Below are 18,862 nucleotides of genomic sequence, written 5' to 3'. Positions count from 1 at the left end.
AGATCTATGCATGTGGTTACATAAATTATAAAACAAAACTTTTTATGTTGTTGCCAGCAACACTCACGATTTGTCTTTTATCATCATGTTGTTGTCAACCTGCAATATGTTGCGAACAACACAGAACTTCAACTCATTCTTTTTTTCTTATTTATGTGTTGTTGCCAGCAACCTAATACAACCTTTTTATTTATTTATTTATTTTTATTATTTTCAATTAGTACTCCGTCCATTCTCAACACCTAAACCATACAACACACTTGCATACCTCTTACTTGATCCATTAAAGACAGAATCTTTCAATTTCTTGAAAGAAAAGCTATAAGCAAACTATCCGAACCCGCTTGATGACAGATTTCAATCCTCTCGACTTCCAACAACTCCTCAAGTTTGTTTAATCCATCATGAAGACTATTGCAGAACTTCATAAGATGTTTAATATCATAAACAATTGGAAAATACATTTTAATTAGATCAAGGAGTCCAACCTGAGTTTTTGGCAAATTTTGGCAAGTTAAAGAGCACTAAAAAATATCCAATATCATATCTACTATGGAACATCACCCAATGAACGTTATTGTTCAAAACGATCCCAGATGACATCAATAGATCACCAAACCAATGCACGTCGATGCCCATCTTGATGTCCTTCCTGAAAACGATCTCGCTCTGGCTTAAAAGCCCAAGGGAATCATTCACGAAGATGTCGTCATTGACGTTAAATTCGCGAAAATCAAATTGCTAAATACAGAATTTCGGTTCCACACGTAGGAATATTTCCTTCCTCGTCTTAAAAGGTTAAGCCTAACTGGATTAATTTCAACATATTGATATTCACCTTTAATGTCTGATAATGGTAATCAAAACTGTTGTTGAAATTTCCAACAAAACTAAAAACAATTTCAAGAAACTTTGTATCCATGGTGATGTATGGGCAATCATCTATGATTTCCCTAGTTAGAGCAAATCCTTCTTCAAGATTATCAAACCAACCTCTCTGATGTGAATCTGATTCGCTTTCGAAAGACTCCATATTCTCAACGAATCAATCAAAGTTGTCCAACAATAATCTTCTAAAAAAAATCTGTAAACAAATCATTAACAATTTGAACCGAAGAACCCTGATGTTTCTGGTTCTGATATGAAGATCTTGAATTCGAGGTGATTAGTCTGTTTATTCAAAGATTAATGGACACAAAAAAGGAGTAGAGGAAAAGGTTTGCTGACGAAGCAGCATGGAAAGTTGGAGAGAGGAAAAAGAGAGAGAGAGAGACGTCTCTCTCTTGTTCCTTTATTGCTGTCCTCTTCTTTCAACACATATGGAAAAGAAGATATAAGAAGAAAAAAACGTTTTTACTAACTGCACACCACTTAAAAAAATATTTTTTTATTATTTTTTTTCTTAGAATCCTCTCCTCATCACAAACAACATTAAAAAAGGTAATTTTTTTATTTTTTAGCGCATCACTCATAAATAATTTATTTGAGAAGAAGATGAAAAATAAAAATAAACATTTTCTGCTAACGGCACACCACGCACAAAAATATTTTTTTTATTTTTTTATTTTTTGATATTTTTTCTTGGAATTCTATCCTTATCCCAAACAACATTAAAAAAAAGAATTTTTTTTATTTCTTAGCACATCACTGACAAATAATTTATTTTCACAACTTATCACTCATGCATATTAACATGCTAAAAAAAATTCATAACTCTCATCCCAACCACTATCATTCCATCCTCAATTCATATCTCATTTTGAATCTTTCATTGTTTAGAGTCATCCCACAATGACCCTAGATTGAATCATAGAAAGTGATACTCCAAAATAACATACCCAAAATCAATCCAAATAATGCCAAGAAAAGATAATACAACCCAAAAATATAAAATAAACTAGATAAAAAAAATGGGTTAACAATCATTATTTCATATCATTACCCTCTTGAAATCCTGCATTATTTAGAGTCATTTCCAGTTACCATAGATTGAACCATAAAAAATGTGCCAAAACAAAATATTCATTGTTTAAACAAGTAATCAACAATCGAGTTAAAAAGAATGATAAAAAATAAAAATAAATAAAGAAATAAATAATTAAAAACAAAATAAAAAACTAAGTCGTTCTGACAATGCTTCTCATACTTGGGGCTTTTCAAGTCTGATCCTCAATAATCCCCAATGGAGTTGCCACTGAAAACGCCCTCGATCTGCGGGGTGTGCGGATCTGCTTTTGATTTTCAAGGTTTGGGAGTCGCCACCAAGTTATTACGGTTTAGGAATTGAGCATTGACTCAAGATGGATAAAAACAACTAATTTACAAAAAGAAACTAAGTCCGGGGATCACGTTACGGGGTTGGAACGTGTTAGGCACCAACCTCATCCGGCAAACGTCGGTCTCTACTATTTTCCCAAGAAGATTACATTGCTTAAAAAAACCTAAGATAAATAAATAACACAAAAAAAAAAGATAAAAATAAAATATACATATATGATCGCAGCAATTTGTTCCCTCAGAACTGGTAGAATGGTTCTTCATACGATACTTCTCGCTTTGTTTCTGTCACTGGATCCACTTTGGATCTCCAAGATGAAGTACCTCCTTCTTAGATTTGAGCGTTTCCTAAATTTATTAATAGATTTCTGAATGTTTTGTGGAGAGTTTCTGGGAGTTTGTGAACAAAAACTAAGGTTTGGATGATAAGTAAGGGGTTAGGACTTCAAAATTAGGATTTTTGGAAGGCTAAGGAGGCTTTTTGACTTATTTTTTCTAGGATTTTCTTTAACCTGCGAAATTAAGTTGTAGAGGCCCTCTATTTATAGAGTTTTTTGGGTAGAGTTAGGGTATGTTCTTTACAGAAGCCAGCTCCAGCTCCAGAAGCTGGCTTCTGAAAGAAGTAGAAGCTAGAAGCCTGAAAAGTCATATTCAGTAGAAGCTTGTTCGTTACAGAAACACAAAAGTCAAAAAAGCCTGTTCGTTTTATAGCTTTTTATTGCTAGATTCTAGTAAAATGATCAGAATACCCTTTATGTTAATAATACACCCAAAATGCACAAGACCAGAATATAATAAATATATAATTACACTAATATATATATAGATATATATATGTAAATTTATATTGAATAATTATTAAAATAATTATTTTCAATTTAAATAAATGTATAAATTTTATGATTTTATCGAAATTTCGGCAGCATCTCCTCCTAAAAATGGACATATGAAATTTTCTTGATAAAGAAAATATATGCATAATATACAATCTGATATCTACATTACATCCCATACACAAATCCGACATCCACATAACATCCCATACACAATCTGATATCCACATAGCATCCCATACACATTAACATTCAAACAAATACATCTTATATAGAAATCAAAAGTATTACAATGTCTTACAAAAAGAGAAATATAATTTTTTTAATAACAAATCCAAAATAGATCAAGCTTTATCATAAACAGGCATTGTCATACCACCATAGAGGTGACATATAGTCATAACCATCAATGAAAGATGGCAATACATAAATACATTAAAGCCACATTAAAATCACACACTATTTAAAATGATGAACTCGGGCATCTTCCATTTCACCATCCAACCACCCAACACGAAGTTCATTTGTTTTCAGCATGCACCAAATTTGCCTGTACTCCTTTTTCATACTGAATAATTTCAGTGCAAATAAATAACGATCACTATTAGGGATGATTTCTGTTGTTGTATCCAACAAATCAATACACTTCCTAATGCTACCAGGTTATGTAGGTGATGGTGGTAGGGGTGTTGCACTACTCGCACTTGTCCTAGATGAAACTGCTTCAACCAAATGCTCAATTTCTCGTCTCAACATAACGATATTCGTTATTTTTTGTTGTTTGGAATGCTATTAGAAATCTATGTCACTTCTAGATTTCTTGTGTGATGGTGCAATAAATAGAGGGATACCATCAACATCAACATCAGAAGAAATATGGACAGGTGGTTGGGAACCTAATGGTTGAGACTCTGGTGATTGCGTTTCTTGAACAAACGCATCTTCATCATTATCATCATCATCATCATCATCCAGAAGCTCGTGCTCAACTACTCTAGATGACTCAGTGGATGGACGCACACCAGGATTACAAGAGCTTGCAACATATTCACTTGTAGCATAGGTCCCTCCAAAAAGTATGTCCAACTCTTCAACATGTTCGAGTCCCTCATAACGCCATTGTGCATCAATTTTATTTTTCTATAAAATAAATAAACTTGTTCAATTGGTTTGAATAGGTAAATGTGACTTTCCTATTTGGTAATTTAATTGAAAATTACCTCCAACCAAGAGTTCCACCAATCATCGCTCGTTAATACCCTATTATTAACAGCATCGTAACCCACACCACTACATGCTTTTAACTTAATCCATCTAGCCCACATAGCTTTACTTTTATCCTAATGATTCTTATGTTGCTTCTTGGTATAACTGAGTCCCATCGTTGTTTGGAATTACTTCATTAAAGATGAATACCCCGATACATTCAATTAAGTACCGGGTCCTTTTCCCTTGTTAACTAATTCCACGCAGATATCAACCCAAGTCTTATGAAGATAGGGTGTCCATCTTGCAGAATCAATTTTTGACCATGTTTTTTTTTTGTTCTGTTACTTTTTGTCTAGGCATCTGATAATTTAAATATTCATTTAAAAAAATAATAGATAAGGAATAATCAATAAATCATAGCAAGTCAAAAAATTTGTTGAAACAAATTATCTCTAAAAATGTCAAGAAATCTAGTCCATCAATTCATAAAACAAATAACTATATAAATTTGCATTTATCTATATAAATTATGCATGTGAGGTGAGTTTAAACAAAAAAAAGAGAAACAAACCAGTAATGGATTGATACACTTCTCAACTGCAAGAATTACACCCTCTTTAAACCCAATTACAGTCGAACCCAACTTAAAAAAAAAAAAAAAAAAAAAAACAACAATAGTGAGTTTAAACCCAATTAAAATCTAACCCAACTTCAAAAAATAAAATTAAAATTGCAAAAAGGGTCGAGACCTAGATAGTTCAAAATCCCATTATCTATTAACAAATACATCAAACAAATCAAATGAATCGGAATGCATTTCAACTTACATCTCCTAAATCAATTAAAATTCAAAAGTTCCTACGAAAAAGTTGCATAAATTTTGAAATGAAGGTAAGTTGCATTTCAACTTACCTTCTGTCGATTATAATTACTTTAAGTGCTCATCCTCATCAACAAACCACATGGTTATGTAGAAATTGAAAACATTGGAAATTGAAGGTGAACCAAAAGGGTTGTCTCCACATAGCATGCACAAGTATCAAAATAACAACCATTATTAAAAGGATCAATCATCAGTTTGATGTTAAGATATGCAACAATCATTAGTTTGATGCTAAAATATGCAACAATCTATTCTCCTAAATTTGAACCATCCTTAGCATCAAGATTCTCACTTTAATTTGGTATCATAATAGGACTACAATCTGGGCGGGTTGTAGAACCCCCAACCCGAACATCGGGTTAAAGCTCATTAACCCAAGCTCAACCCAAAATGTATAATTGCTATCTACACACCAAACTCCATGCATTTCTGTCGATTGGGTTGCTACATAAAAAAGTTGGTGAGGCAATATAATCTCTCCAAGTATACATTGATGAGAATTATCAGCATATGGGGAATAAAGAGTGGGTATTGTTTTCATAAAGTACTATTCACAGGAGTCAAAGATAAAATGTGGGCATTGAGAAGGAATCCACATTTAGAATTTTTTAAGAATAAATTACCAAAACGGAGCACGAAAATTGAAAAACTCCCAAAACATTGCACTATTCAAATTAATTCCGAAAATGGTAATTTACTATTTTCATAAATAAGTTTTTTTAACCAAATGGTTTAAAAAATGAATAATAATTTCTACATTTTTCATACCAAAACTGTTGTTTTCCTTTCTTCTACCTTTTTACCATTCTTACCCTTCACATTTATCAAAACCCAACTCTTTTATATAATAAAGATAGGAGGTGTATAAATGTAATTTGAATATAAGTTAAAAGAAAGGTAGAATCAACACTAAAATTACACTATAGGAAGGCTTTTAGTTGTACCTTAGCTAAGATTGTAAGCTTGCATCCTCATCATAAAAAGAAAGAGATGAATCCCCAAAGTGGTAGATCCATAAAATTAATCACATTATCCTACACTTTACTTCAAATTTGATGGAAAGGAAACAATTGTACAATTTCTACCTTGAGCATAACCCAAGCATGGTTTTAAATCTCTTTCGAGACTAAGACAACTAGACAACTTGAGCATAACCCAAGCATGGTTTTAAATCTTTTCCAGCAATGGTGAGTTTAAACCCAATTAAAATAGAACCCAACTTAAAAAAATAAAATAAAAATTGTAAGAAGGGTCGAGACCTAGTATTAAGAGACAATGACAGTTTTTACTTTAAAAAGTGATATTGTCATGTGAGGAATTCTGTCTGAATATATGTAATTTAGCTAATACAGTTATTAGCAAGTGTTAGGAGCTTATTTAGCTGAACCCAATTCTATATAAGTATTGAACAACCCATGTGCATAGAATTAACTTGTTTTGCTTTGTTGGTATTTGGTATTAAAACTCTTAAAGAGTTTGTTCATAAGCTTTGCACATAAGGTTAATCATTGTTGGTGCATTCTCTCCACTACCAATTTTCTTTTCAATGCATTTGATTCACCTACCTCCCCATAAGTTCCAGATTGTCCAAAGATATACATGGAGAAGAATAGCAAAAACCATAACTTAAAACCAAGCTTCAAATCTCAACGAAGAACTCAACAACCCAAAAATAGTAGAACAACTTATCTTTTTTATCAATCCCACACCAATCCAATCCAAGTTTTCAACAGAATCATTGAAGAAAATAACAAATTCAATCAAAAAATTAGCAAAAGCTTCAAACATCATGAAGAAACTCAACCACAAATCCTGAACATATAAGAATCATCAATTTCCAGCTTTTTTTTACCCATTCCACACCTATCCAATTACAATTTTAAAAATACACAAAATAAACTCGTCATTCAAAGCTACAAACAATATAAATAAACTTACCCACAACGAAAACCCAATAGAATCAAAAGAGATTTCCATGCTTTTAGATTAAATCCCAATAGCAAAACCAATTCAAATTTTTGCCAAAAAACATTAAATAAAATAAAATTCGTGAAAATTACAAAACTAGATTGTTTATAAAACAAAATTAAAAACACAAGAAGCGAATTACAAGTTGCAAGTTGTTCATTTTTTCTATCAAACAACCCCAACAAAACCCATAAATTAGTTGCAGGAAATCCCATAGTTTTATTTCTGTATTAAAAACTAAATTTTTTTGTTTAGATTTGGAGTGGAGAGGGTGAGAGAAGAGTATAACACAGAGGCAACAAAATCGAGAGCAGATAGTGGAGATTTTACCTTCGTGAGAGATGAGGAAACCCAAGATTCGAGATTTGTAGAGAGTGTTGAGAGATCGATTTGCGTGAGCCAAGAGAGATCTAAACTAAGAAGGAAGCCGAGAGTGAGAGTAGAGAGTGACGAGGAGGGGTTTACCCTTGAGAAATTGATTTGTGTGAGCTGCGAGTCAGAGTAGAGAGTGACGAGGAGAGGTTTACATTTGTTCGGAGTCGATAATGAAATAGGGTTAAGGTTTCTTCGTTGGAAATACAAATAAAGATGAAGGGCTTTTAGGTCAATATACCTTAGCCGTTTTCGGTGATCGGCTCTGCACAGAAGCAAATTAAAAAAGCCTCTCTCTAACGTCTCTAAATAAGAGCTGGTTTTTGGCTTTTGCTGATTTTTGTTAGAGCTAAAAGTGCTCAAACAAACATTGCTCATAGAGCTTTTTTGGCTTAAAAGCTAAAAAAGCAAATTGAGCTGGCTTTTAAATTTCAAACGAACAGCCCCTTAGTGTTTGATTAGGTTTCTTTTAGATAAGGTAAATTAGGATTTTGACTTTAGTCTTATGAGATTGACTTGGTCTTATTCGATTAGGGTTTTGACTTAAGTCTTATGAAATTGACTTGATTTCTTTAGATTAGGGTTTTGATTTAAATCTTATGAGATTGACTTGGTTTAGATTTTTAAATTAATTTTATTAAGATTTTACTTTACATTAATTAATATTTTATTTATTAATTTCTAAATTAAAAATTTTAAAAATTGGAAAATTACCGTTTTGACCCCAAAGAGAACTTTTGGGTTTCAAGTTGGTTTTCGATGTTCCAAGATGTTTTAGAATCGATTTTTTTGTAAGGAATTCAATGGGATTTTTGGTTTGTGTCATTTACGAATTTTTTGGCATGAAATGATCACAAATCCTATGAGGGATATTTTCATAATTTTGTCGAATCTGGTGAAAATTGGTTAAATAGTTTATTTGATTTCACTTTGTTATTTTATATGTTCGAAAGGGTTTTTCTAAGCATAAGGGGGGCTCTAAGGTTGTTTTGATGTTAGGGGTATTTTGATAATTTAGTCAGTTTTTAGTGATTTTTATTGTAAAGCTTCTTTTTGTCTATGAAATTATGATTTCTATGTTTTTGGAGTTATTTTTTCCTAGCATAGCGTGGTTTCTATAATTTTGTTAGTTTGAGATACCTCATCCAAATTTCTATACATACAATAGCACAACTCACATTTTTTTACATGTTGCTGCCATGCTGCCACAACACATGAGACCCAACACACATTTCAACTTTCTTCTTTTTCTTTTGAATATGTTACTGTCAGCACCCCAATTCTCACCACCCCTTTTTTATTATTTTTTTTTATTAATTTTTTTTTAACAAACCACCTACTTATAATTATTTTCTTTCTGCATTTTTAACTTTGCCGCCAAAGGACAGACCACACACCTATAACCACACTCAGGGTAGCTATCTTGATGGATGATCATTTGGTTCTTGAATCCTCTGGCCCTTGGCCCTCTGTTCCTCTCATTCAACCCATCCATTTTTTCATTGCCATAGCTATAGAAACCATTAGATCGACCCCTTGTTTTGTAATTATTATCAACAGCCAACCATCAACGCCCACCATTAGTCCTAGAATCATGACCATTAGATCCAAAACTACCACCAGCTCTAGCTGTGCTTCCATATTGACCATACATCTTGATGTTTGGGTACACCTTGTTCATGAATCTAGATGTTGGCCTCATGAAATTTTGTTCCCTTCTAAGCTGAACATTGTTCATGTGTGAAAAGGTGGAAGAGAAAGAGCTACTTGTAGTAGGTCTAGGATGCTCAACAGATAAAGCTGGGCCATCTAACCATGGAACAGGTGACCACATCCCATCAAAACCAAATCCAGTATCCTGATAACCTGATGCAGGGATGCCACCTGGCAATATACCCCTTCCATAGGAATTATAATTCAAATGGCTTGGTATAAGTGGCATTGACCCATTGTTAGTGCTGTTGACACTCCCATTTGGGTTTCCATTAGCTGTTGCTACCATTGAAGAAGCCTGGACAGTAGCAGGGGCTTGGTTGGGAGTGTATAGCCCACTAGTTGGAGTTGTTGACTGGTAAAAATGGGCGCTGAGGTCCATACAACTGACCATCGTGTCCCATGGTGGGAATCGGGGAACTGGCTAGCGAGTATGCACCATAAGGTGCATAACTATACCCATGGGGATGATACACAAAAGATCCATTGTCTTCGTAAACTCCAGCGGGCATCTCCACTCCATCTGTATTTATATAACTAAGGATGCCATCCCACCCATTGGTCGACCCTTCATACCCTCTGTAATTATATGGAGAAGATGGATATCAATTAGAAATATAGTACAAAGATGGGTCCGTGAATTCCTGCAGTTGAGGACTTATGGAGAAATCGTACGATTGGATTGGATTGTAAGCCCCGCCAGCATCAACAAACCCATGTTGAATGGAAGAAGGCTTCTTGGTAGCCTCAAGAACTTCAAGAGTATTGATCTGTGAATCAAGAGACAATTTCTGTAGCAAATCTGTAGTGTCTAAAAGTTAAGTGACGATGGAAGTCATATAAGATATCTTCAGAGGAGGCTAGCAACACAAAACCCTAACGTTGTGGACTTGGATACAGAGAGAGAGAGAGAGAGAGATAGAGGAAACGTTTTTCTCTCTTGTCTCGCTGATTTTCGTCCTCTTCTTTCTCAAGTTGAAAAGAAGATAAAAATAAGAAAACCCATCTACCTCTAATGGGACACCACATATCAACCTAAAACATTAAGGGTTTTACACTTAAATATGAGTTTCTGCTATGGGCATACCATCCCTAAAATTGATCGAGAGGATGCTGTTTGCTAACAGCATAAAAAAAAAAAACATTTTTTTTTTATTTGCTGTCAATGGACAGCACAACTTGTCTAAATTTTTTTTTTTTTTGAAAAAAAAATCAACCAATAGTTTAAACACACACTAACAAAATTTTAAAAAACTAAAAAAAAAACTGTCGAAAGATGAATCGCACACACCTAAAAAAAATCTACACACGTTTCTTAAGAAAATAAAAAAAATAAAAATAAAATAAAATTTTCATTGTGCAACCATCATCATCCCATCTTCAATGAAACCAACCCTTTGAAATCTCGCATTATTTAGGGTCATTCCGAATGGGCCTTGATTAAACCATAGAAAACAATATGTTGGATCAAGGTACTCCAAGTAGAACCAAATGATTAAATGATCGGACCAACAAGAATAATATAAAAAAAATCGATAAACAAACAATAAAAAGAAACTAACTAGAAATTAAATAAAAAAAACTAGGTCATTGGCAATGTTCCCATACTTGGGACTTTTCAAATCTGATCCTCAATAGTCCCCAGCGGAGTCGCCACTGAAAGCGCCCTCAATCCGCAGGGTGTGAAGTTCCGCTTTTGACTTTTGAGGTTTGGGAGTCGCCACCTAGTTATTACGGTTTAGGAACCGAACATCGACTTGAAACGGATAAAAATAACTAATCTACTTAAAAAAAATACTAAGTCTGGGGATCACGTTACGGGGTTGGAAGGTATTAGGCACCAACCCCGCCCGACAAACGCCGGTCTTTACTAATTTTTAAGAATATTACATTGCAAAAAAGACCTAACCACTAAAAAAAATAAGAAATATTTACCTTTACGAAAGTAACGATTTTGTTCCCTCAGATCTGATAGAACAGTTCCTCGTACAGCACTCCTCACTTTGTTCTGTCATCGAATTTGCTTCAGATATTCAAGACGAAGTACCTCCTCCTTAAATCTGAATTGTTCAAATTTGTTATCGATTTCTGAATTTTTTTAAAGGGCTTATAGATGTTTTTTGAGCTAAAGTTGGGTTTGCATGTTAGGTAAGGAGTTAGGACTTCAAAATTAGGGTTATGGGAGGCTAGGGAAGCTTTTCGACCTACTTTTCTTAGGATTTATTTTTTGACACTAAAATAGGTTGTAGGGACCCTTATTTATAGAGTGTTTAATTAGAATTATTTTAGATAGAGTTAGTGTTTAATTAGAATTATTTTTAGATAGAGTTAGTGTTTAATTAGAATTACATTAGATAGTTTTATAGTTTAATTAGAATTCTATTAGATAGTTTTAGAGTTTAATTAGGTTTCTTTTAGATAGTTTTAGAGTTGAATTAGAATTCTTTTAGATAGTTTTTGAGTTTAATTAGAATTCTATTAGGATTTTGACTTTGGTCTTATTAGATTGATTGACTTAAGTCTCACTTGATTGAATAGAATTTAGGGTTTTGACTTAAGTCTTACTTGATTGACTAGAATTTAGGGTTTTGATTTAAGTCTCATTTGATTGACTTGACTTTAGGATTTTGACTTAAGTCTTACTTGATTTATTTGACTTTAGGATTTTGACTTAAGTCTTACTTGATTGACTTGAATTTTAATTAGGATTTCACTTTACATTAGCTAATGTTTTAATTATTAATTTTAAATTTTTAATTATTAAAATTATAAAATTATCATTTTACCCTCGGAAATGATTTTTTGCAATTTAAGTCATTTTTTAATGTTCCAGGATGTTTTGGAATCGATTTTTCGTAAGAAAATCAATAGGAATATTGGTTTTTGTCATTTATCAAAAAATTTGTGCGAAATGGTCGTGAACTTTATGAGGGGTATTTTCATAATTTTATCAAATTTTGTGAAAATTGGCGTAAGCGTAATGTAGGCTCTAGGGATGTTTCGATTTGTTGTTTTATGTGTTTAAAAGGATTTTCCTAAGCGTAATGTAGGTTCTAGGGATGTTTTGAGGTTAGGGGTATTTTGATAATTTGGTCAATTGTTTTAGTGATTTTTATCGTGAAGCTTCTTTTTGTTTGAAAAATGATGATTTCTATGTATTTTTGGGGTTATATTTTCCTAGCGTAGCGTGGTTTCTACTATTTTTTTCGTTTGAGATACCTCATCTGAATTTCTGAAACATATCTAGCAACAAAATATAGCATTGGAATAATCATTCATCATTGGGAACCGTTGCGATCGGGTTGAAGAGTTGATTAATCAGGCGAGTGCAAAAATGGGGTGTTTACAGTAGAGATCGATTTTTGCCGAGTAGGATTGGTGCCTAACCCCATCCAGCCCCGTAATCTGATCCACATACCCTTAATCTCTTTATAGTTCTATGTTTTTTGTCAATTTAGAGTCATTTTTTGATTCCTAGATCATAAAACTAGGTGGTGACTCCCAAAAAGAATAATTGAATCCATACCCGCGAATCGAAGGCGCTTTCAATGGCGACTCCATTGAGAATTTATTATATGATGATCAAACTTGAAAATCTCAAATATTACTGCATTGCAAGATTGACCTAGTTCTTTTTATTTTTATGTTTATCATTTACTTTTATTTTATTTTTTTATTTATTCTTTTTGCATGGTTATGGATTGGCATTTTTTTTTTTATTTTCTAAGGTCCAATCGAAGGTCACCTTTGATGACCAAAAACAATTCAAGATTTCAAAAAATAATGAATTGGGAATAAAACGATAGTTATTGAGATGTGCCATGAAAAAGTATAAAAAAACAATAAAAAAATTTAGGTGCTTGAATCTGTCCTTTGGCAGCAAAATCAAAAATAACAAAAATGGAAAATAAGTGTATGTGTTGTTAGCAACAAAATATATATATATATAAATAAGTAAATAAAATAAAGACATACCATGGCAGCCCTTTATGTTTGTGGAGGAAAAAATAACTTCTTGTGTTATTCGAGAGTTACTATTGCCACACCAACTGATACTAGCGTTACATTGACTATGTGTGATTATTTTAATGATTTGTATAAGAATTGATGGGGCATTAGTAAAAGTTAATGTGGCAACAACAACTCTCTTGTTGTTCACATGAACAATTTTTTTTAACCAACACTAAGTTCTAATGATAGAATTTATGGGTTTCAAGTAAACAAGATTAACTCACTAACCTAGTAAAATTCCATATCTTACTAAGGGTCTTTGAGATTGCATTGTGGCTTCTAAAACATGGTTTAGGAAACAAAATTTTCGTACTTTGAAAACACAAATTTCTCTCAATACAACTATTTGTCACTCAAGTTTTTTAATTTTTAATTTGATTTCATAACCACCTATTTTGAAAATCTTGAATCTTGGTTTATTGGTTTAAAAATTGAATTTTATTCTTGGATCCCAGATATTTCCCTTCAAATGAAAAAGGTTATGGTATTAGATTATTAATGCGATAAACTACTTAGGCCTAATAAGCCTTAGTAAAATTTGAAACCTTATGAGTTGGTCAAGTTAGCCTATGTTCTCACTTACAAATTTTTTCAGGTAACAAACATCATAGAGTAAGGGCATTTTGTATTAAAAATTCAACAAGAAGGTTTGCCAAGCATATCTCTCACAAAAAAAAAAAAATTCTTTTTTGTTTTGTTTAATAAAATATAATTCAATTTTTTTTAAAGTTTCTTTTTGCCTATATCAATGGTTGGTTGATGATTGATATTATTTTTGGCTATCTTGATTGATTGGTCATCTTTGTTCTTTTTTGCACTATCTTGATTGATTGCTTGTATGATGTGTCATGATCTTAATTAATATATATTTTTGATGTGTATGCATTGATCTCGATTGATCTTTTGGATACATTTATGTTTTATGACCATATTTTTCAAATATCCATACTTTAGTGATGTGATGTGGCCCATGGGCCCATTTATTTATAAAATGCCCCAGACATACCCCACTTTATTTGCATACTCCACTAACATGTCTAATTTATGATGTATTGCACACTAGCATGTCCCTTGTAGCCAATGTGGTATGAATGTGTGGCCCACAACTCCAAACACGTATATTTATGGTATATGAAATTGGGGCATTAGTACCATTTGATCAAGTGACCTTGAAAGGTATATCGATGCACCCATGCTAGAGTGATCTGAGCTTCTATCCTACTATAATCCATAAAGTTACATCTCATGATTGCCAATGTAGCACTAGTACGTGATCAGTCTCCTTGAGGGACACTAAACCATTTATGAAAGCTATAACCATAGCCTCTTACCTATTCGATATATTAAACCAAGTCACCACGTATTGTTTGATTGAGTACGAAATAAACCTAGAGTTTACAAACCTTCCTATAGGTCAAGACCCGAACCTACCATGGGTGCTCCCGGGTTGCTTTATTCAATCCATCCAAAAGGTAAGTAGGTGGACCGGTCCATACCTCTCAAATTAAACCCGTAATATTGGTCAAACTCAATTGGAAAGTGAATCTAATCGACCAATACTAAATCGGTTGGACCAATTGATTTTAGATTTAAGGTTTCGACCTAATTTACACCAAGAAGATTCGCCCTATGGTCAAATTAATTTTTCTGTCCAAAGGTTCAACCCCATCAGAGTAGACCTATGACTAATCTTTCTCACCCTTATGGCCATTATATACTTATAATGCATTTGGATTCGATGTTTGCTACCGAACTTTGACTAATTTGTGTCAAAATTTTAATTATGTGGTTAAGATCCAACCTTCAAAACCAATGGTTAATGCTATTTCATTCCAAACAAGTAATAATTGATCCTAGACATTCTAAATAGTCATTTGTGCCACTTTGGGTCCGTCAAAAGAGTCATCTTGCGACAGTACCATCATCAAGTCCAAATAGTTAGCTTTTGCCACAAGAAGAAACACGTACATGGATGAAGCAGCACTACGTCAAATTTTGGAATCCTTTCAAGCATAGATTATTGCTTATTTTCAAAAACAAATTGAGGTCCTAAAGACTGAAAAGAAAAAATATAAAACTATAAAATCTCAAACTATGTTTGACCTTGTCAAAGACCAAGAAGATGATTAATTACTCGTTGACCAAATCTTAGACCATCGAAATACTCAGGTTGAAACTGTCTTGAAGAATATCAAGGAATCAAATGATCTTGCTCTTGGATTAGGGCAATGACATTATTCCCTATTGTCTATCTACTAGAGAAATTGACAGTGCCAGATATGGATAAGTTTGACGAAATTAGAAGCCCTAGGACTCACTTGAAAGTATATGTCCATATCATGCAATCTCAAGGTCTAAATGATCGACCTTACACTAGTTAATGTCACTAGAGTCATCTTGTGTAAAAACATAACATGAATTAATACGATATTCATTCAATATAGATATTGAATTCACAAGAAGAGATTTAAAAATAATCAAGCAAAAGCCCAGGGAAACCTTCACTGAGTTCATTGTTCGATGGAGAGCTAAAACAACTCAATTGTGGGACCGACCTCAAGACAAGGAACAAATCAAGATCATCCTTAAGAATGTTACTCCAAGTTATGCCAAGAATTTGATGCCTTAATACTTTTCAAGTTTTCAATCTTTCTTTGATGCTGGAAATCAAGTTGAGGATGCTTACTCTTTGGGTTTCTTTAGTAACTCGTCTAAGTCAAAATCTAAAAATTTCAAATCTAGTGCCAATACTTTTTTTGCACTAACTCCTCAAGTCATGCAACCCTCATAAGTCAAGCCTAGAAGGCAATTCTCTAATTTTGGAATGTCTCTTAGTATCATCTTTCAAAAATTAATGAAAAGGGGATTAGTGACACCATTGCAACCTAAGCTTTTGCCTAATCTTCTCCTTCTAAACTTGGATAATAGGCAATTCTGTTCATTCTATCAAATGCCTGGCCATGTTTTTTATAGGTGTATTACTTTCTGTCATGCTATTCAAGATCTTATTGAGTAAGAAAAAGTCATCATACTCACTCCTACCACGTGTAATGTTAAAACTAATCCTTTGCTTACCATTCAAAATCATTATCCGCCTGCTTTGAACCTAATATCCCTATTCAAGTTTAAATCAATTGATTCAATTTCCTTCATTCACTCGATTTGTCTTAATAGTCTATTCTCAATATACCAGAATGAGTCCATCTACCTGAGATAGTAATGAAATTTGAAGACAAAGAGATTATTGAAACAATGGGTTACTAAGCATCGGACAGGCTCAAATCAAAACATGATGAGATATCAAAAACAAATGAGCTCAAGTCATCCATCATGAAGATATCCCAAGTGGCATAGGCCCTAGGAGTATGTTTGATCTGCCCACTTTGTAGTTAAGCACCCTTAGTTAGTCCTATTAAGCTTGTTTAATTTTCGAGCATTAGTTGAGTTTGTCAGTCTATATATTTTTTAATTCCAATAAAATAAAGGAATCTTTTGATTATCAAGCGCATAATAAAAAGTTGAACATAAAATCTAACATAAAGAATAGCTCAAAGCTTACTAATCAAACTTGATAAATATTTGAATTAAAGTGGACACTCAAGAAGTACAAATTGGTTGTACATTATCCTTAGAGAAGAAATTCAATAGTGTTCTCATATGGTCCAATGAGAATATGTCAATCATAAACACCATGTTGTCTTTCATCAGAATAGATTGCACAAAAATAGATCGAGACATAAAGTCAAAATCAAATATTATCAGTCAAGGGTGATGCAGTTGAAATCATCAACAAAGGTGCTAAGACCTACAAATGGGATCCATCATGTTTTTTACTCGAGAGATAAGAGTTCTCATTCATAAAAGAATATGAGATTTTTTCAAAGTTCAGAAAGGGTTAAACAAGTCAATGTCAAATACCCAAAACTCAATCGTACTTGATTTCACAAAAGAAGATTGAAGGCGATTCATTTTCAAAAGAAGGCCTTACTCGATAGAGAAATCAAGAAATCGAGTTATCAATACCTTGATCAAATCAAGTAATATTTCACCAAAGGAGGTTTCCTTTGGTCGAATCATTTTCCTATCTTAACAAAAAAAAGATAACCTTCTTTAGTCCTTGTAGCCTCTAAAAAATCAATAACCTTTTCTTTCTAAACCACACCAACCAACCTTGGGAGGAAAGTTTTGTATGAATTACATTTTGACCTGATCCAAAAAGTGAAAACTTTTTTGAGATACATAGGCAATCTGAGAAGTTATTTCAGGTTCGATCACACAAAAAATACAAAAAAATAATTATATTCTCTTAAAGAAACTGTCATCTAAAAGGTAAAGGTTCAAATATAATATCAAACTAGGGGTATTAGAAAAAAGAAGAATCAAAATAATTGATGAAAAAGAAAAAAATGTCAAACTAGGGGCATTAGAAAAAAAAAGAGACTCGAAATAATTGACAAAAAAAAAAAGAATATTAGATTAGGGGAATCATGGGAAGTTAAGCCTTATACCTTTTATTTTTAAATCCTATCCTAAGCCCACCTATTAAGTCATCCTGAATGCTAATTAATTTGATTTATGTACAGGGAACCAAAAAAGTTGTCGAGCTGAATATTCGAGACCATCAAGAAGAAAAAGAAGCTCGATAAGTTGAAAATTTGAAAGGGTGACTTAGGCAAAAGTTAAGACATAACCATAAATAATATAAAAAAAAGTTTACTAGGTTGAAAACTTGAAAAGGTGACCTAGGCAAAAATTAGGGCATCTTCAAAAAAAAGAAAAAGCAAAGCCCATTAGGTTAAAAACCTAAAAAGGCAATCTAAGCAAAATTAGGGCATCAAAGAGAAAAATGAAAATGAAAGATCCCACCAAAAAGAAAAATTCACTAGGAAGCTTACGTAGAAATTGGAAAATATAGAAAATCATTCAAGTCACAACATCCATTTTTCAGTTAGGAGCACACATTCGACGAAATCAATGTTGAAATTGAAGAAACTTAGATGCCATCTTAAATATGTTAGATCTTTAAAAGTACATTTATTTGTTCAAGTGTTCTCTAAAAGACAATGAAAAATCATCGACCACTTTGAAGAGAAAGATCTTTTATTCTAATAATTATCATGATTTTAAGTCCAGCTCAAGCATTTTTCAAATATAAATTCAGAAAAAATGATCAATTCCTTATTGTACATATGATAATCTTAAGAGTTTTGAATATTTAAAGAAATTTTTTATCTGTTATTTATGAAAATCCATAGTTTCTCATCCATACTTTTCAAGTGCAATCCATTTCTTCAATTTCATAGTCAAGTTCCGATTAGAGGCCAACCTTGAAACTAGGGGCATTTTTGAAACTCATTATGATTCCAAAGTTTTTATTCTTAATCACATGGTCAAAAAAGAAAATCATACTCAAGAGTCTAAAAGTCTAGTAGAGTCCAATGCTATTATGAATCTAGATGCATAATAAGCAAATAAATGTGCAATCTCTCAATTTTTGTGCTCAAGCCCAAATAAGTTCGAGTCCAAGACATATGACTCCAACTTTTTGAATCATAGAATGTGACTTAAAGTATAATTTTAATAAGTTCCTACAAAC

At 32.7% G+C, this 18,862-nt stretch overlaps 1 pseudogene; it reads right to left on the bottom strand.

Annotated features, from left to right (window-relative positions):
- Nucleotides 1-213: 213 nt before the first annotated feature.
- Nucleotides 214-1,033, bottom strand: LOC147401593 (putative CCR4-associated factor 1 homolog 7 pseudogene; annotated as a pseudogene).
- Nucleotides 1,034-18,862: the final 17,829 nt, after the last annotated feature.

Source organism: Akebia trifoliata, chromosome 5 (genome assembly GCF_017979445.1).
Source record: "Akebia trifoliata isolate Shusen 1 chromosome 5, ASM1797944v1, whole genome shotgun sequence".
Taxonomy (NCBI): Eukaryota; Viridiplantae; Streptophyta; class Magnoliopsida; order Ranunculales; family Lardizabalaceae; genus Akebia; species Akebia trifoliata.
Note: the sequence above shows the minus strand (reverse complement) of the source record. Positions and strands in the feature narration are given on the sequence as shown.